Source organism: Pelobates fuscus, chromosome 11, assembly GCF_036172605.1.
Source record: "Pelobates fuscus isolate aPelFus1 chromosome 11, aPelFus1.pri, whole genome shotgun sequence".
Lineage (NCBI taxonomy): Eukaryota > Metazoa > Chordata > Amphibia > Anura > Pelobatidae > Pelobates > Pelobates fuscus.
This window is the reverse complement of record NC_086327.1, coordinates 11,580,018-11,600,772: the sequence shown is the minus strand read 5'-3', so window position 1 is coordinate 11,600,772 and position 20,755 is coordinate 11,580,018. Positions and strand designations below refer to the sequence as shown.

General features: G+C 46.3%; 1 protein-coding gene across 4 annotated transcripts in view; it reads left to right on the top strand.

Annotated features, from left to right (window-relative positions):
• Positions 1-20,755, top strand: part of LOC134577144 (tyrosine-protein kinase STYK1-like) — a 44,931-nt gene continuing 24,176 nt past the window's right edge. For 2 of the 4 annotated variants that reach the window (XM_063435813.1, XM_063435809.1), the window contains exon 1: positions 1-648. The gene's annotated coding sequence lies outside the window, so the exon portion shown is untranslated. Of the gene's footprint in view, positions 649-12,273; positions 12,297-19,953; positions 19,978-20,755 lie in introns of those variants that run through there. The other 2 variants (XM_063435812.1, XM_063435811.1) reach the window with 2 other exon arrangements.

Sequence of the window (20,755 nt, the reverse complement as noted above, 5' to 3'; positions counted from 1 at the left end):
GGTTATTGGCAGGCTGATAGCTGGGTACATAGTGTGATGGTTATTGGCAGGCTGATAGCTGGGTACATAGTGTGATGGTTATTGGCAGGCTGATAGCTGGGTACATAGTGTGATGGTTATTGGTGGTTGATAGCTGTGTACATTGTGTGATGGTTATTGGCAGGCTGATAGCTGTGTACATTGTGTGATGGTTATTGGTGGTTGATAGCTGTGTACATTGTGTGATGGTTATTGGTGGCTGATAGCTGTGTACATTGTGTGATGGTTATTGGCGACTGATAGCTGTGTACATTTTGTGATGGTTATTGGCGGCTGATAGCTGTGTACATTGTGTGATGGTTATTGGCGACTGATAGCTGTGTACATTTTGTGATGGTTATTGGTGGCTGATAGCTGTGTACATTTTGTGATGGTTATTGGTGGCTGATAGCTGTGTACATTTTGTCTATACACGGCTGAGTCCCTCCAGGGAGCTGTGTAATTACTGGACAAACTGCAGGGAATTGTTTTGTGCAGTAATTGTTTATTCCACATAAGAGTCTGTGACTTGCCCAGCCCTATACATTGTACCTGACACTAATCCGCTCTGGAGAGGACTGGACTTCATGAGGTTTCAGGTCGGCCCCAAAAAGTCAACATGTGAAAGGGGTAAGTTACCAGCTACCGCACACAGAGCGGGAGACATTTAAGAACACGGCTATTTCTTTTTATTTAATACTCTGCTATCTGTTTGTATTGTCTTCCTCCTCTTTAACTGTTTCCTTATTGTACCAGGCTGTTCCTCCATATAAGGGTGTCAGATTGCCATATTTACAGGGAGTTTCCTGTCTGAAATCAATTAATGAATTAATTATGGCCGTTTATTTAAGATCCCAACTGTGATTGGGTAAATCACACTAAACAGGTAGCACATAAATTATACACAGCCCCCCCCCCCCCCCCCTATGTTTTCCTGGATATATCATATGTATCAGTGCTACCCCTGCAGTATGTAGAATATATGTGACGCAACATAACCTGTTGATGGTTCCTACCTGTATCTCTCAAATTCAGCATAATGCTGGGCAGCACTTTTCCAGTGTTGTCCATTAATAGTTATACGTGATATGAATTTGGGGAAACGTGGTGTATATGGCGGCCTGGGATCTGGCCGGGGCACTGCTTTAACCCTTACGGCAAAACTGGGAACAGAACACCCATCTCATTATCTTCCCCCAATTCTGTCCCCACTTTCACTATCTTTATCCCTATCTCAAGCTAAACGGGACACTGTAGTCACCAAAACAACTTTAGCTCAACAAAGCAGTTTTAGTGTATAGATAATGCCTCTGCAATGTTACTGATCAATTCTCTGCCATTTAGGAGTTAAATAACTTTGTTTATAGAGCCCTAGTCACACCTCCATGCATGTGACTTACACAGCCTTCCTAAACACTTCCTGTAAAGAGTCATCTCATTTTTAGTTTACACTTCCTTTATTGCGAATTCTGTTTAATTTAGAATTTCTGATCTCATTCTCTGTTAATAGCTTGCTAGACCCTGCAGGAGCCTCCTGTGTGTGATTAAAGTTCAATTTACAGAGCAGGAGATAAAAACTTTTAAAATAAGTAACATTAACCCCTTAAGGACTGGACTGTTTTTGCGATGTTGTACATTTGCGACCAGGCCTCTTTTTACACTTTTGTGGTATTTGTGTTTAGCTGTAATTTTCCGCTCTCTCATTTACTGTTCCTATACAAATGATATGTTGTTTTTTTTCAGGACAAAAAAGGCTTTCTTTACATACCATTATTTATATAATCTCATGTAATTTTTTTTTGTGAATTAAGTTTTATTCAGATTTTCAAGAATAAATTTGCAAACAACAATAAAAGTAAACGTCTCAAGTGTGGTTCGGTGAAACACGCAGGTTTCCAACAAATGGTAGATACAGGTTATGGAGCACATTGTTAGCGAATCGGAAGTGTCGGTATAATAAAGCAGGGAAACGCGCAGGTTTCCAGGTCGAAACATGTGTAGTTAAGCTTTCAGTGGCATACCTGAAGTCTGCTGTATCCTGGTCCGGCTGCGTGGCCCGCAGGTCCACCCGGGAAGGGGGGGGGGGGGGGGGGAGGGATGGGAGAAAAAATTGGGGGGGGGGGATTCCTCAGCGTTTGAGAGAGCGTCCTCCCTGCCCTATAGGTTTATGTGGTCCTTCGTCTCTGTCAGGGCTAGAATTGTCGTGTTAACTTCTGTCAGTGGTAGCTTTATGTATGACGTGCGCTGTCTTTTCGGTCATTCCTTGTCACCCCTACCCATTGTCTCGGGACATGTTCCCATTGGTGTCTACTCAGTCTGTGATAAGTGTCTGGAAGTCGGGTTTCGTCGTGGTCAGTATCCAGTGTGTCCAGGTCGTCATATACGACTGTTCCCTCCCCTCTGCGTGTGAGGTGAGTTCCTCTAGCGCCCTGAGCTCTTCCATGCGCTTAAACCAGGCCGACACAGGTGGTGGGGTCTTTTGTTTCCAGTATAAGGGAATGAGGCTCTTGGCTGTGTTTAAGATCCTGATCGTTAGGGATTTTTTGTAAGCTGAGCTACGGGTGGAGGTGTGGTGTAGGAGGAAGGCTGCTGGGTCTAAGTGGGGGGGAGTATCAGAAAATTTGGTGATGATCGTGTGGATCGCTGCCCAGTAGGGTCTTATCAAGGGGCATGTCCACCAGATATGGAAGAGAGTGCCTAGGGCTTTCTCACATCTCCAACAGTTGTTGGTGGCGGTTGGATCGTAGGAATGGGTGACCAGTGGCGTGCGGTACCAGCAAGACAGTACTTTATAGGCCGTTTCTTGTATGCTACTGGATGTTGAACAGTGAAGGGACAGGGTACAGATCTTTTCCCATTGGGCTGGCGAGAGTGTAATTCCCAGGTCGGTTTCCCATTTACTCATGAAGCTCGGTGGGGGAAGTCTCCTTGCGTCCATGAGGAGGCTGTAAAGAGTGGACAGTCCCCTGGCCAGTGGGCTTGGGTCATGGCAGAGCCTTTCAAAGTCTGTGAGCGTCCTGTGAGCATGGATGTCTTTGGTGATTGTTAGTAGGTAGGCGGATAGTTGTTTGTACCTGAACTGTACCATGAACGTCGGTCTCTCTACGGGCATCAGGGACTCAAGAGTCCGTATCGTGCCATTGGTGGTAGCGTGGCAGAGTCTGGGTAGCGAGTTTCCTAACATTTGTTGGAACGGGCCTGCGTCCAGTCCAGGTGGGAAGGCGTCATTATGTGTCAGGGGTAAGAGTGGTGAAATGGGCGTGGTGAGGGAGGAGGGTGTCCCCACTTTATGCCAAACCATTAAGGTCGCTCTAATTAGCGGGTGTGGGTTAGCCAGCTGTCTGCCCTGGTGGTGGTCTAGCCACGGTAGGAGCCCTATTGGTCTGGATATTTGGTCTGACTCTATTTCTTTCCATAACTTGTGGACCTCCGATTTGGACCATTCCATCACCCTCTGGAGATGGGTTGCTTTGTAATAGACCTGGAAGTCTGGGAGGGCCAGGCCGCCCTTCCGTTTTGGTAATGTGAGAGTGTCGTGTTTGACCCGTGCCTGTAGGTTGTGCCATGTGAATCTGAGTGCCATGGAGCGCAGTGTTGAGAAGTATGTCTCAGGTATGTGGATTGGTAGTGTCTGGAACAAGTAGAGCAGCCTGGGTAGAATGTTCATTTTTAACACTCCAATGCGTCCAAACCAGGAAAGACGGACTTTGGTCCATTCCTCCAGGTCTCTGCGTATTGTGGTTAGGAGGGGTTGAAAATTAGCGGTGTATATTTGTGACAGGTCTCTTGGTATGGAGGTGCCTAAGTATCTTATAGTAGTGTCAGACCATTGGAATGGGAGCGTGTGTTTCAGGGCTTCAACTCTATTGGGTGGGATCGAGACATTCAGAACCGAAGATTTGGCGAGATTAACCTTGAAATTTGATAATTGGCCGTAGAGCTGGAACTCTGCCATGATTGCTGGCATTGATGTTTCAGGCTGAGTGACATAAAACAGCAGGTCATCTGCAAAGGCAGCCACTACGTGTCTCGTCCGTCCTATCTGTATCCCACTTATGGCTTGGTTGTCCCGGACAGAGTTAAGAAAGGGCTCCAGTGCCAGTACAAACAGCAATGGGGACAAGGGGCATCCCTGTCTTGTGCCGTTCCGGATGGGGAACGGGTTTGTGAACAACCCGTTCACGCATACCCTTGCTGTGGGTTTAGAGTACAGTGCTCGTATCCAGCTCATCATGTGCGGGCCCAGACCTATCGCTTCCAATACCGCCAGCATGTAGCCCCAATCTATGCGGTCGAAGGCCTTCTCCGCGTCTGTGGAGAGCAAGAGGAGGCCTTCCCGACCGTCTTGTGCCCTGTGGATGAGATCTAGTGTCCTGATGGTGTTGTCTCTTGCTTCTCTCTGGGGCGTGAACCCTGTCTGGTCCCTATGTATGAGATCAGGGAGGTAGTTTTGTAGTCTGCGGGCCAGTATTTTTGTGAAGAGTTTAAGGTCACAATTTAGTAGGGAGATAGGTCTGTAGCTTGCACAGAGTTCCGGGTTTTTACCTTCCTTTGGGATTAGGGAGATGTTGGCCTCTAGAGTCTGTGCAGGTAGGCTGGCTCCGTCACGTAAGGTGTTAAGGGCAGTCAGGAGATGTGGGGATAATACGTCAGCAAATTTTTTATAGTATCTAGAGGGGAGACCGTCAGGGCCCGGGCATTTGCCCAATTTCGACTCTTTTATGGCCCAGGCTAGCTCGCGAGGTGTGATCGGTTCGTCAAGGGCATTCGTAGCTTCCCTGGGAAGTCGGTTATGTATGCGTGTGTGTAGGTATTGTCTAGTCTCTGGTAAGGCGTCACCTTGGCGCGGTGGCTCCCTGTCGGGGTGTATGGCATAAAGCTCCGCATAGTATTCCCGTATAGCCTCCGCCATGTCTCCCGGGAGTTGTTTCAGTCGTCCGTCTTTGTCGCGAATTTTAGGTATGTAGGATTCTGCTCTCTTTTTGGCAATCATACGGGCCAGCAAGGTCCCGCATTTGTTGGCGTGTGTGTGAAAGAAGGCTTTGGTGCGCAGGTGTGCCCTTTGGTGGTAGGCATTCATGATGGATGCCAGTTCCCTGCGTAGTGTCAGTAGCTTGGCACCATCGCTCTGGAGCCGTGTAAGTTTGTGCCTGGCTTCCACCACCTGTATCTCCGTGATTATGGTCGCCAGTCTGGCAGCCTTTGCTTTTTTCATGGCTGCGCTTTTAGCTATGAAGTAGCCTCGTATAACGCATTTGTGGGCCTCCCACACGCAGAGGGGTGTCACATCTGGGGTAACATTGTCAGTGAAGTATTGAGTAAGTGTGGTTCGGGATTCCGTGGTTACTGTTAGGTCGTTAAGTAGGGCTTCGTTCAGTCGCCAGTTGCTGCACGTCGGCTTATAGAGGGGAGACGTCAGCGTCATGGTGAGCGGTGCGTGGTCTGACCATGTCGCGGTTCCGATCGTCACAGACTTAACATCTGTCAGGTAGTAGTGTTGTAGGAAAAAGTAGTCCAGTCTGGAGTACGTCTTGTTCGGATTAGAATAGAAGGTGAAGTCTCTGTCGTCAGGGTGTGTCGCTCTCCAACAGTCGGTCAGGCGTTGGTCTCTAAGGGTTTTGTTGATAGTAGTCAACACATGTCTGGGTATCGTCGAGGTGCCCGTAGAGGTGTCTAGGCTCGGTTGTAGGGCCACATTAAGGTCTCCTCCCATGATCAGACAACCCTCCGTAAAGGCCATGATGGCTTTCAGTGATTTAGTTATAAAGCGGTGTTGCGCAGTGTTAGGAGCATACAGGTTGGCTAGCGTGTACGTACGGTCAGCTATCGTCCCCTTAATGCATATATACCTTCCCCAGTCATCTTTCAGGGTTGCTGTGGGAGTGAAATGTAGGGATTTATGAAGGAGGATGGCCGTGCCTTTGGATTTCCCTAAGGGGTTGTTGCTGAGGTAGCATTGGGCGAACCTTTTGTCAGTCATTCTAGGTGTCAGACCTTCCTTGAAATGTGTCTCCTGTATGAATACTATGTGGGCTCGTTGGCTGTGAAAGTGGCGGAGCGCCTGTGATCGTTTCTCAGGTTGGTTAAGGCCCTTGGCGTTAATAGAGATAATGTTGATGTCTGCTCTGGCTAGCGGTTTCGGGGTCTGCATGACGGAGTTCCTGTGGACCACTCCGGGAGGGGTAGTGTGGGCAGATAAGTGGTGGGCCTACGGGTTGTAGTACTACTCAGGTGTTGGGTGGATTCAGGGGAGGAGCGTGTCGGAGGTACAGGGAAAGGGTGTTACCTGGACGGGTGGTCCTTGATGAGGCCCCTTCCCGAGTCCCCACGCGGGCACCGCAGCCGGACTTTGAGTGCCTAGGAGTAGGTACAGAGACAAAATAAAATAAACACTATGTAAACAACAAGTAAACAATAAACAATTAACAACAATATACAAAGTAATGGCTCGGGTGTAGGCCGAGGTGGAGTCGTCCCGTCCGTACTAGCGGTGCGGTCGAGTCCCCTTGCCTTTCTTCCTGACACCCCGACCAGGTGGGAACGTGGCCTACTGGTTACCAAATGCCTCTCGGATATACCCGGTCCCTCTCCGGGGTCCCGGTTCAGAGAGGTGAGAGGAAAGGATAAAAAAGAGAAAAGAAACGAGGTGTTTCCCCGTGGGGTCACCTATAGCGGTGACAACGAAAAAAGAAAAACTCCCACGTGGAAGGTCTCTCTGGCTACCCCCTACCCGCCCCGCCCAAAAAATATACTCTAGCCCCTAGGTTATCCGTGATCTTGTGAGTGGGGTATCTTAAAGATTATGTGTGTCGTATGGACCAGGCTTCGAGCCTTGTGAGTCGTGTGAGTGTGTGTGTGTGCATCATGGCATGTCAGGTTGTGTGGCGTGTCGTGGTGTGGCCTTGAGCTCTAGCGGCAGGCGTGTGTGTGGTGGCTGTGACCCCTTCCTGCCTACCCTTCTTCATGGTATATACCCATCTACTTCAATAGAGGGGGAGGTGGGGCCCTCCGAAAAAGACCCTATATCTCCGTTACTGGTAGTCACAAAATGTGTCGGTGGCACCGAGTCTCCACGTCTCTGCGGCTCGTGGTTGGTGGTGTGGCAATGTCAATCTCTCCATGGCAGCGCAGCTGGTGAAAAGAATGTTCCCCATCCGAGTGGTAGTCGGGGCATAGCGTGAGCCGCAGAGTCGTCAAATCCCCCGTTTCAGCCCCCCACCCAAAAGTGAAACAAGAGAGGGAGTCCGGCAGTTCAGTGAGGTGTGTGAGATACCTTATGGGAAGCTCCCCAGCGGGTCATAGTTCATAGGCAGGTACTTCAAACTGTGGGTCTCAGAGTCTCTCGGGAGCCGCGGAACTCAACGAGTGTTGCCGGCTGGTCGCGCCGTCTCCATTCTGGATCTGGTTCTTCTTTGTGGCAGCGGGTCGTCTCGTGCCGGCCTCGGTGGGCCAACGTAGAAGTCTAGCGGGTCCGGCCAAGGCATGTTTAAGGGTGGTAGCTGGAGCTCGATAGTGAGATCTTGCAGGTCCTGTTGGTTGCGTACCGGCATGGGACCGTTAGGAGTGTGAGCAATTAGGCCGGTCGGGAAAGTCCATCGGTATCTCACCTCCTGAGCCGTCAGGGCTCGAGTGAGGGGTTTCAGGGCCCTGCGGTAGCCCAATGTGGCCGGGCAAAGATCAGGAAATATCTGGATAGGGCGATCCTCATGGGTGATGGATCCCGCATTGCGAGCCGCCTGTAGTATGTCTTCTTTGAGGGAGAAGATAGTTAAGCAGCATATTACATCTCTTGGCGGCGCTCCTTCAGGGCCTCTGGGTCTTAGTGCCCTGTGTGCACGGACAAAGTCAATCGGCGTGTCCGTAGGACGGCCTAGAAGGTCGTTAAATAAGATGGTAAGTGTGTCAGTGAGTCGGGTTGAGGGTTCTTCGCCTTCAGGTAGGCATCGGATCCGCAGGTTATTTCTGCGGCCCCTGTTGTCGAGATCTTCTACATGGCGCGCCATGGCTTGCAACTGGGTAGTGTGGCTGTGAAGCGTGGACTCTGTGGTGGTGTGGGCCACAGTGAGGTTGTCCTGTTCCTCTTCCAGCCGCGCCATGCGGTCCGCCATACCCTGCATGTCTGCTCTCATCAGTTGGAGGTCGGCCCGGATCGAGGCATGGAGGGCTGATGTGGCTTGGGTCAGGTCAGCTCTGGTAGGCAGTGCTCTCAGCAGGGCCATCCAGTCTGCCGGCGGGTGTTCTGTGGGTTCTCCACTCGCGTCACCGGCCTGGGAGTTCGGGCTCATGGATGAGGCCTCCGAGTACAGGAAGGCCTCAGCGGAGGCCTGGGATGATGGGTCCGGCTGTGTGGTCATGTATTGCCTGACCGATGCCTGGATTGCAGGTGGGCGGGTGGCCGCTGGTTTGGGGGTACCCCCAGCCTTAGTGTGTTTCCCCATATTTGCGTTTGGGGCAGCTTTCTAGCGATTTGCAGGGCGAGTACGGAGGAGCTCAGAGATTAGGCAGCCATTCCGCTCCGCTGCTAGGCCACGCCCCCAATCTCATGTAATTTAATTTAAAAAAAATAAAAAAAATGATGAAAAAAATACATGTTTTTTTACTTTTACTTGAAAAATCTTTTACTCATCTACAAAAGCGAATAAAAAAACTGCTAAATAGATTCGAAATTTTGTCCTGAGTTTTAAAATATCCAGTGTTTACATGCTTTTTTGCTTTTTTTTTGCAAGTTATAGGGCTATAGGTACAAGTAGAATATTGTGGTTTCAAAACATAAATTTTTTCAAATTTATCAATAGTGACATTGTAACACTATTATCTGTCAAAATTTTCTGAATAACACCCCACATGTACATATTTTTTTTAAAGTAGACAACCCAGGGTATTCAATATGGGGTATGTCCAGTCTTTTTTAGTAGCCACCTAGTCGCAAACACTGGCCAAAGTTAGCGTTCCTATTTGTTTGTGTGTGAAAAAAGTAAAAAACTAAATTGAACGCTAATTTTGGCCAGTGTTTGTGACTAAGTGGCTACTAAAAAAGACTGGACATACCCCATTTGCAATACCTTGGGTTGTCTTCTTTTGCAAATGGTATGGCCATCATGGGGGTAATTCTCATTCCTGGGCTACCATACGCTCTCAAAGGCAACGTAACCAACCTGGCCATTTTCAATGTTAAAATATTTGACCCAGGGGCGGGGCCTGACCAGCATGGAAGACAGACGTGCTACTGCAGAGCTCCCCAGACAACAAGGCAAAAAAGCTATTACGGGTCCTAAATAACTCGATATTGGCAACCCAAACGAACCCACTTGACCCACAAAAGGGCCCAAATCAACACTGGGGACTGCAAACCGTCTGGGGCCAGCTGGCCAACCAAATTGTGACATGAGGCCTAGGGCCCGTCGAGCGGGAGAGGCGGCCGATCTCCCGGTCCGGCGCCACGGGAGGCCGACACATCACGAGAGGGAGCCCCGTTACTCCCCCCCCTGGACCGACGGGGGTGATCGCGGTCCATACCAGGGAGGCGAACCTGGTACAGAGAGAGTGCTAGGGAGCACAACGCCGACATGCAGGCTACACGACGCGATACCCAACATGGCGGATGCCTCATGTCACCCCGAGCCTAGAGACCCACAACAAGTCCGGCCCCGATTCGAGCACCACAGAGGCACCAGTAACGCCCGCACCACTGACCGAGCTGTACTGCCTAGAGCCGGGAAATCTAAGATGGCGGATGTCAATGCCCCGCGCACAAGAGGCGAGGGCCCTGAGCTGCCAACACTACGAGACGCCACAGCGGAATCTCTGAGGAGGCTGGATGCAATTTTTCAGCGCTTCTGGAGGAGCATAATGCACCGAAGCGCAGCCACCTATACCGAGCACCAGTCGGAGAGCGGAGAAAAGCGACCAAAGCTCAAGGGGCCCACCCACAGAGCAACAAGGGGTGAGAAACCTACTCACCCTCCTGTACGCCCGGCAGCAGAGCCTATACAAACCCCAACAGCAAGCACACGCCACTCGACTATGCGGAGAGCCCCGGGAGTTCCGAGAAGAAAACGCCAGACGGCCAAGCAACAGGTCGTAAAACCAGTACCGACAACCGGAAAGCAATTTCTCAGAGTCCGCCGCTGCACTACACAAGTAAAGCGCTCGGACAAGATCAACCGGAGGAAGAAACTCCACCAGCCACAGGGTAGGACAGTACCCACACACGCATCAGGCCTGGACCACACTATGCTATACCCGGGACTGGGCTTCACCAACAGCGATCAACCACAGCTTGCAGTGCCTCGGGACTTAACTACACATGGCCTACATTGGAGCTGGGACTTACCTAAGCAGGTGCAAACACTGCCGTTGATGGGGATTGGCTGATGCAGGTCCCAGAATCGGAGCACCGTGCTGCATGCTGTGGACGCTGAGCACTAGACTAAGTAAAACCCATGCTCCATGCTCACGACCAAGTTTAATATCTGGACCACAGCTAGTTTTACCATGTTTTCCTGCCTTATGCCCATGGGAATATCATGCCAGACATACTGTTGATGTTTAGTAGTCTTAGCTAAGGCATACACTGAGCCTCACTCATATCAGCTTTGGCTGATAACAGCTAGCCAGTTAAGAGACCATCACCCTATCTCACTAATGACAGCATGTCAGTACCTTATATAGCAAGGTTTCTATATCACATAGTCTGCTAAAGCTGATGTATAGATTAGTCTTTACTATACCTGTACATGCCTTGTTTCTTATCTCTATTGCTCCTCTGAATAAGCTTCCTGGATACACTCTATGCACTAACTTACTTAACCTTATATGTACACTCGCATGCACAAGCCATGCTCTCATCCTATGTCTCTCCTCTACCTATTTCTCCATGACATGTGCATTATGCTAACGTATTCAAAACCTAAAGTGAACCTAAACTACTGTTCTAGAACCCATATTCGTATCATAAAAAATGTGCCTGTATATCACATGCCATAACATGTAATACCAAAGTTCACCTATTCTACTGGATGTCGCTGTTGTGGCGCACGCCAGCTGTTTGTTCAACATGTGCACAACCAAAATAAAGAATTAAAAAAAAAAAAATATTTGACCCATATATTTGACCCTGTAACTTTCAAAAACGCTATAAAATCTGTACATGGGGGTACTGTTAAACTCGGGAGACTTTGCTGAACACAAATATTAGTGTTTCAAAACAGGAAAACGTATCACAACAATTATATCATCAGCAAAAGTGCTGTTTGTGTGTGAAAAATTTGAAAAAGTCACTTTCACTGACAATATCATCGCTGTGATAGGTTTTACTGTTTGGAATCACTAATATTTGTGTTCAGCAAAGTCTCCCGAGTAAGGCGGTACCCCCCATGTACAGGTTTTAGGGTGTCATAGAAAGTTAGTGGGTAAAATACAGTGCTAGCAAATTAAATTCTCTGCAATTTTGGCCTGGGTTGGCAGGCAGGTCCCTCAAATTGCAATTAATAAAATTATTTAATTATGTAAAAATATTACATAAATACGCACATAGAATTTAAATATATATGCACATTTATATATTTGAAGTCTACGTGTATATTTATATAATTATTTATGTAATTTTGTATATAAACAAATGTATATTTCGTATTATTTTTATTTATTTATATATACATAGATATATATACAATTTCATTCTAAGTGTATTTTGATATAAATGTATATATTTTAATATCAAAATACAGTTAGAATAAAATTTCATATAGATATATATTTTTTTTTATTTTTTATTATTATTTTCAATTTTTTTAATTTAATTAACTTATTTGTATTTTATAATAATATATATATACAATATATATAGTTATTATATATATATTATATATATACGTGTGTAATTTAATTATAAGTGTATTTTTATATTAATATATGTACATATTAATATAAAAATACACATAGTATGATATTATATATGAGATATAGACATATATTATATAGATATAATATATGTCTATATATCATATATATACACACACATATAATTTTTTTTTATTATTATTAACTTTAACTTTATTTTTTCTTTGATTTTACACTAGCAGGGAGACTGCCTGTCAGCACAGACAGTCCCCCTGCAGGCAGACACATGGACACCTATTGTGACCATGTGATCGCTCTGTTGAGCGATCACATGGCCCCAGGGGTCTAATCTGCCATGGGGAGACTGTCTGGGCTGCAGGCAGTCTCCCCACAACGGGAGCACCGCCGATCGCCGCCGGGGGAACGACGGCGATCGGGTAAGTACATCTTAAAGTTAGGACGGTTCAGGACCGTCATCAGTCGGAAACGCAAAAATGCGGATGACGGTCCTGAACCGTCCTCAGTCCTTAAGGGGTTAAACCATTTTGTTTTCATGCAGGCTGTGCCAGTCGCAGCCAGGGGAGGTGTGGCTGGGGCTGCATAAACAGAAACAAAAGTGATTTAACTACTAAATGGCAGAGAATTGAGCAGTGAGACTACAGGAGCATGATCTATACACCAAATCAGTTTCCTTAGGCTAAAGTTATCTTGGTGACTATAGTGTCCTTTAATTTAAATTCAAACCATAGGTGTCAGTGTGGGTTAGGAGGATATGAATGTTTTTGGTTTTTCGGGGGATTTTTGCAATGTTACATCATGAAGCTGCTTCTCAAAGCTGGTGCCTAATTTAGAAATAATTAGTAATAAAGTATTCTGATTGGTTAGGCCCCCGTGATGATTTACTGGTGAACAGGACTTCACTGCACAACCCATCTATTAGTTATGGTGGTGGGATTCCATTGAATACCTGGCTGTACAGTATGTGCTCTCATTGTGATCCCAGGGAGCAGCAGCACACGGCACATGGGTGGACAGGAACAGACAGGAAGGTAAAGATATGTTATGACATATAGTGTATGGGGTCATCAAGTTTTGCTGCGAGTTCAAGCCCCAGGTGTGTCTGGAATCAAGGAACGCCCCTAATTCAAACTGAGTTTCAAATTTGGGCTACAATAGCCCAGCCGAAATCATAGCTGACTTGGAGAGTTTTACCACTTTCGGTTGTTTTGATCTAAAATGTGAAATTTACTTTGATGTTCTAACAATTCTCACTTCAGTGAAAAGGGAGTTTAAATTAGAATTACAACGTAACTGTAAATATATTAGCAGTGGCGTACTAAGGGGGGGGCGGGGGGTGCGGTCCGCCCCGGGTGCCACCAGTTAGGGGGGTGCCACCAGGTAAGGGGGTGCCTCCAGGGCTTGTGACTCTGTGAGCTGTGTGGCTGCACAGGGCGCCGGGAGTCACACAGCTCACACACGCAGGGGCTGGGAATTCAGCAGTACAGTGTACTGCACGGAGAAATGGGGGCGGAGCCAAACCGGATGCGGGGGCGGAGCTACAGACAGCCTCCATTTGCTGCCTTTCACTGCAGCACACTGAGGGGAAGCAGGAAGGAGGCCCTGCTTCCCCAACTCCAACACACCAGGGACTCACTGACTGACTCCTCCACCAGTAAGTGTGAGAGAGAGAGAGAGAGAGAGAGAGAGAGAGAGAGAGAGAGAGAGAGAGAGTGTGTGTGTGTGTGAAACTGCTTGTGACTGTGTGTGTGAATCCCTGCCTTTGACTGTCTGTGACTGTGTGTGTGTGAAACTGCTTGTGACTGTCTGTGAGTGTGAATCCCTGCCTTTGACTGTCTGTGACTGTGTGTGAATGTCTGCCTGTGACTATCTGTGACTGTGTGTGAATGTCTGCCTGTGACCAGTGGCGAATCTGATCCGTGTCCCCCCCCCTACCCTGACCCTCTCCCCCCTGACTGTGGGTCCTTCCCCCCCGACACATACATACAGACACAAACACATTCACACACCCCCGACAGACACATACATACACACATGCAGACACATACATACAGAGACACATACACACACACACATACAGAGACAAAGACACAGACAAACATACACACACAGAGACACACACATACATACAAACACAGAGTCACAGACATACATACGGATACACACACACACAGAGACAGACACACATACAGAGACACAGACACACACACACACAGACATACATACATACATACGGATACACACACACAGAGAGACATACACACATACAGAGACACAGACACACATACATACACACATACAGAGACACAAAATGTTTCCTACCATGTGTGACTTCCCTGGGGTCCAGTGGTGGCTCAGCCTGATGGGAGTCAGAGTTCTCACTCTGACTCCCTCCTCCTTTCTGTTTCCTCCTGCGCGGGCTCTCAGTATGCTGGGAGGAGTGACGTGCGGTCACTTCCTCCCAGCGTGTGATGATCTCATCACAGGGGGTCCGGTCGCGCTCTTAAAGCGCTCAGCGCAGACCGGGCCCCCTTACAATCCATGTCCATCGGGTGGCCCTGACAGCATGGGCCACCCGATGGACCCCTTAACATGCGGCCCCGGCGGTTTGCCGCCGGGGCCGCAAAGCATGGCAGCTGCTACCCGGTCGCGGGGGGCCGCAGGGCGGCCGGGCCCCCTGGAGTGCCGGGCCCGGTCGCAGCTGCGACCCCTGCGACCGCGGTACGTACGCCACTGCCTGTGACTATCTGTGACTGTGTGTGAATGTCTGCCTGTGACTATATGTGACTGTGTGTGTGAATGTCTGCCTGTGACTGTCTGTGAATGTCTGCCTGTGTCTGTGACTGTGTGTGAATGTCTGCCTGTGTCTGTGAATGTGTGTGAATGTCTGCCTTCGACTGTGTCTGTAAATGTCTGCCTGTGACTATCTGTGACTGTGTGTGTGAATGTCTGCCTGTGACTATCTGTGACTGTGTGTGAATGCCTGCCTGTGACTATCTGTGACTGTGTGTGAATGCCTGCCTGTGGCTATCTGTGACTGTGTGTGAATGTCTGCCTGTGGCTATCTGTGACTGTGTGTGAATGTCTGCCTGTGGCTGTCTACCTGTGACTGCGTCTGTGACTGTCTGCCTGTGCCTGTGTGTGTGAATGTCTGCCTGTGACAGTTTACCTGGGACTGAGTGTGACTGCCTGCCTGTGACTGTGCATGAGACTGACTTTTGGTGACTGTGTGTGTGACTGTCTGCCTGTGCCTGTATGTATGAATGTCTGCCTGTGATTGTCTACCTGGGACTGTCTGCATGTCACTGAGTGTGTGTGACTGTGTGCTGCCTGTAACTATGTTACAGTCTGCCTGTAATTGTGTGTGTGTGAGACTGTGTGTGTGTGTGACTGTCGGTCTGTAACCGTGTGTGTTACTGTCTGCCTGCAGCTGTGCGTTTGACAGTGTGCAAGTGACTATGTGTTTGGTATGGTGTGCATGTGGCTGTATTTGACAGTATATGCGTATAACTGTGTACATCTGACTGTATCTGACTGTCTTCGCCCTGCAGTGAGTCGGCACATAACATCATCCAAGCATCGGCGTCATATTACAGGATGTGCAAGGAACGTGTGCATGAAGAGCACAGAGATCCCAGCAGCAACCACTGACTACCAGGGACTGAGGATCCACTCTAGCCCTCCCAGAGCAAGGTAGGGAGGCTGGGTGGACCTCTTAATTATTAAATGTGTGCATGTATGTGATGTTTGCGTGTGTATATCTAATTATGTGTGTTTGTAATTGTATGTGTGTGGGTCTGTGATTGTGTATGTATGTGTTTATGTGTGTGGTTGTGTGTGTATCTCTGTAGTTAAGTGTGTGTGTGTATATATATATATATATACACATATATATATATATATATACACACACAACACACTTAACTACAGAGATACACACGCAACCACACACATCAACACAGACATACACAATCACAGACCCACACACATACAATTACAAACACACATAATTAGATATACACACGCAAACATCACATACATACACACGTGTATATATATACATACACACACACACACAATCACAGATATACACACAGACATACACCTATTGTGTTATTGTGTGTGTATATAAATGTGTATGTGTTTGGTACATAGCTCCCTTATTTGGTGTCCTTAAATATTGCAATCCCACATAAGGATAACAAATAAGGGCGTTATCTACTAAACAACTGAAATTAGGAAAAGGTTTTTTTTTTTTTTATTCATCTTTTAGCTGTTTAGTTGATAATTCTCTAAATTGGTGTCCTTATGTGAGATTTCCATATTTAAAGATACCAAATTAGGGTTCTGTTTAGCAGATAGCTCCCTTATCCTTATTTGGTGTCCCTAAATATAGCAATCCCACATAAGCAGAGCAAATAAGGGAGTTATCTGATAAACAAAGATCGACTTTAAGAGGTGTCAGCTAGCCCACGAACAAGAAATCTGGGTGGCTAATGTGAATGATATGCAAATTTGTTGACTGATGCCAACGTGCACTGCATCCTGCCAATGGCAGCACATTACCCCATCCCTTAGTGAAAAGTTTTAGTGCCCCCCCCCCCAGTTTGGATTGTGGTATCTTACCCCCTATATATTGTTCCTATGTGTCTATGTATCTGCATGTGTGTCAGTGTGTATTTAGGTGTGTGTGTGTGTGTGTATGTGTATATGTGCATACATCTCAGAATCTCGCCAACACTACACACAAATACAACCCTGCATTTCAACGTCACCATTATATATAACCACACCACTGCCTTCAAAAACCACACTACATAAAAATGCATGCCTGCATTCAAACGCCAACACCACATACAGACACACATCCTACATTCACTCAAACATACTCCATACAAAAACATGCTTACATTTAAAAGCATAAACACTGCTTAGTGCTAAATACATAAAAAAAAAAAAAAAATTGTGGTTGCTTTTTACATTTTAAAGTTGGGGGGTGGAGGGGGTGCCAAAAATAGGACCCGCCCCGGGTGCCAAATGCTCTAGGTACGCCCCTGTATATTAGACTGATTCCTGATTACAAGTATGTCTCCATTATAAATGTCAATAGTCCTCTTTCTTTGTGAGTATTCCAAGCAATGTGGAATAGTTCATAGACTGAGAGAGCAAATAAATTGTACCTCAATTGCAAGGAGAACAGCCAAACAAATGTATAAAAAAAAGCTACTCGCGCATTATCTAAACCAGGGGTAGGCAACCTACGGCACTAGTGCCATGCACGGCACTCAAGGCTGCTAGAGCCAAACAGGCTCTGGCCTATCAGGAGTCCCAGTGAAACTTAAGATATCTGCTAATACGAAAAGGTGGTGAAGGACAATCCTCAATTTATATATTGCAGCACGTAGAGGAAGTGAGCTCAGATCACTTCCTCCCAGCACTTGTGAATGGGAATCCACACTGTGGTAGAGCAGCCCACAGCGGATATTGCAGCTCCTGCCCTTCACCTGTACCTGGCCAGCCTGGTCCCCACTGGAACCCAGGGAAGCCACCCACACTGCTAGATATACACAGAAATGCACAATAACCCTCCCCTCATACATGTGAAAAACCCTCCCCAATAAGCCCAAGAACGAAAAACCCTCACAAAAAAATGAGAGGGGGACAGTATACTAAACCATGCATAACTCAGGGTACCCCCCAAATTGACACCCCAGATGACGGCGTACGGTTACGCCGAAACGCGCGTCGGGTTTAGCTTATTTTAGCTTTAACTATTTTGAGCACTTTGCACCTTCCACTTATGTCTGTTTAGTGTGTAGAACCTGGGGCTTTAGATGTGTGGACTGAGTCTAGATTAGAACACCCACGAAGGTGTTATATAGGAGAGTAAGGGCTAGCACAGTGAGTAAGGGATTTGTTTGGGAGTGTGTTTCTTCCCTTCCTCCCTCCTCCCCTTTTCTCTCTCCTACTGCTTTTGTACCCTGAGTTATGCATGGTTTAGTATACTGTCCCCCTCTCGTTTTTTTTGTGAGGGTTTTTCGTTCTTGGGCTTATTTGAAGCCGTTTTTCCATGCTACTATGTCTCTCCCTGTGTGACTCTGTCCATCACTTAGCTGTCCCAGTTTTTTAATAGACTTTAATAAAGTTATTTTGTTTTTGCTACTATATCAACATTAAGATTGGACTGGGTCCTTACCCTATTGGCTGTCTTCTTGTAAGATATCCTTCTGGGTTTTTTCTTTTCATGTTATTTAACTCTTGGGTTACCCCCTATTACCCAGTCTAGGTGACCTCCTCCTTCTCCTCCTGCTTCTCCTGAGGCACGGGAGTTGGGTACGATTTTTTCTTCCCAGTCTTCCGGCCCCTTGAGGTTTCTATTTTTCTAAATCACTTAGGTGAGTTCTGTGCGAACGGCTTAAAAATAAAATCACTATATAGGGGAGCATGTGGGGTAGGTTACTGACAAATTGTTTCCAATCTGATGCTACTCAGATTGCGACACATGGCGCATGCACAGCAATCTACACACTCTGCCAAAAGGGATTCTCTGTGAAACGCCCTCACTATCACTCTGAGCTACAATGCACAGCGTGTGAGGTAGGAAACCCACCCGGCTGTCAAACAGGTGTTACTAAAGGTGTTTGTAAAAGTGCAGATTTTTCTTGAAATTTGCCCTTTTATTTCATAAGACAGAGAGGCTCTAAACTCCGCAAAGCAATGTGATGTGCCTTAGGATACTGGAGTGTCCCTTTAATTAGTTTCTCCTACGCAAGACTAGCGCGGTGATGGTGAAAAGCTGAGTAAACTACCTTTATATCTCCAATCTCAGGGGGACTGGGCACCTAAACTAGTACTTCAGCAATATAGTGTTAGGAAAACATGTTTGTATTTTTAACACCATAGTTTTCCTTTGATCATGCATGTTTTGCCATAGTGGGTATATCTAAAAAAAAAACTTGCAAAACATGTAGATATCTTTTCTGCAGCCTTTGCAATCACTAGCTTTCTAACCCCGCCCAGACTTTCTGTGGCTGTCCAATCACAGACTTTCAAATGCAGTTCAATGAGATGTCTTTGCAAAACCTCCCCTTCTAAGCCCGCCCAGACTTTCTGTGACTATCCAATCACAGGCTTCCCAATGCAGCTCAATGAGAAGTCTTTGCAAGGCAGGTTCTCTGAGCAATTGCTGCCTTTTCAGTTTATCTACATTGAGTTAACGATACCAGGAAGTTACAGGGCCTATTGTCTGATTGACAGCTAGGGAGGTGTAACAAAGTTTAATTATAAAAGTAACATTTTTTTTTTTTTATTGAAACTGCACTTTTTGTAAAATGTAAAAAAAAGAGCATACTCTCTTCACTCATAAAGCATTTCAGTAAGCTAAAGCGCTCTAAGTGTTAGGACTAAATGGAAATGGTTTCCTAATTTGTCTTTGAAATATCATGGAAGCATTGTGTTATTTGGTTAACATAGCGGGCAAGTGCGATACCACTAAATGTAACAATCTGACCATAATGTATTTCCTGTTTTAAACTTCTAATGTTTATGCCTCTAGCATCAACGTTTGTCGAGATCTCCTTTTTGTTACCACCATGTTTGAATTGTTGTTGGCACAATTTGCACAATTTCTTGCATTTTTGTTTTATTTGTTAACCAAGGCTCAGAGATAAGAAAAGCGCTTCCCAGCATTACAAGGATGTTAAGCTCTGCCAGAGGGAAATCAATTCATTTAGCAGTGAGGGGATCCCAATAGTTTGATATAAAATAAATACTGAATAAGTCTAAAAAAACAACATATTGTCTTGCATTGCAATTCCACTGTCCCTGTCCCCCACATTCATAAGGTCCGGGTGATGCCAATAATCCCATTATTACAATATATAATAATAACTCCAAATATCCACCACAAGGAGTTAATATCCATCCGGCTGAACAAACATATGAAACTAAATGTCATACAAATGTAAACAGGAGCCGGGATACCAGTGTTTGTAGAATAATCTGCGCCTGTTCCTGGCTATCCAACTCGAGGGTGACTCGTCATGCGTGATTGATCGTCTCTGACTGGAAAGGCAAGGATTTACTCTCATTCCTGACTCGGTAACTGGCGAGACCACACAGAGCTCTTATTATTCCTGTTATGACGCGTGATCTAATAGTTAATGTGTTTTGGTATCGGATTTTCGCTCCGAGAGATACGTTTCCTAAAATACCAGAATGATCTTTATCAGAATTGCAGGAACGGAAAACCAAATTTAATCTTCAGCCTCAATAACCAAGCTGAACAGTCTATGATAGAGTCCCTAGCCTAGAGTTTACCAAAATTGTCTACATAACTAAGGGGTTTAAGCCCTTTATTTTCAATTTCAATATAAATTTAAGGTCAGAGTATCCAAAATGGAAATATTCTCTAATTCAGCCATGCTTCCACTTACTTTAACCATTGCCTGCAATTCATTTTGAATTCTCACTTTAGCGAATAATGCACAATTCATCGTTTAGTGAATAAAAATCCTTTGTGATCGGCACGGTTGTAATCCTCTGATATTAACTATTGAAATTGTAGGAATATGAATGTTGTCCGCAGTGAGAAAGCTTTTGTTTTATTAGCAAAACTACGAAATATTTGATTTGTTTATGGGATGAAATGGCGTTCAGGATGTTCTGTAAACAGAAATCTAGGATACATTTGTGATCTCCCAGGTTACTCATAAATGTTGTGAAAGAAACACCGGAAATCAGACGAAGTAGAGAGACTCAATCCACCTGAATGGTAAAAGCAAATGACTCATACCTTTATTCATGTACATAACATGGCTTGGACACAGGGGACAGCCCTGGATCTACCCCCTAACGCGTTTTGAACCTTGTCTGAGTA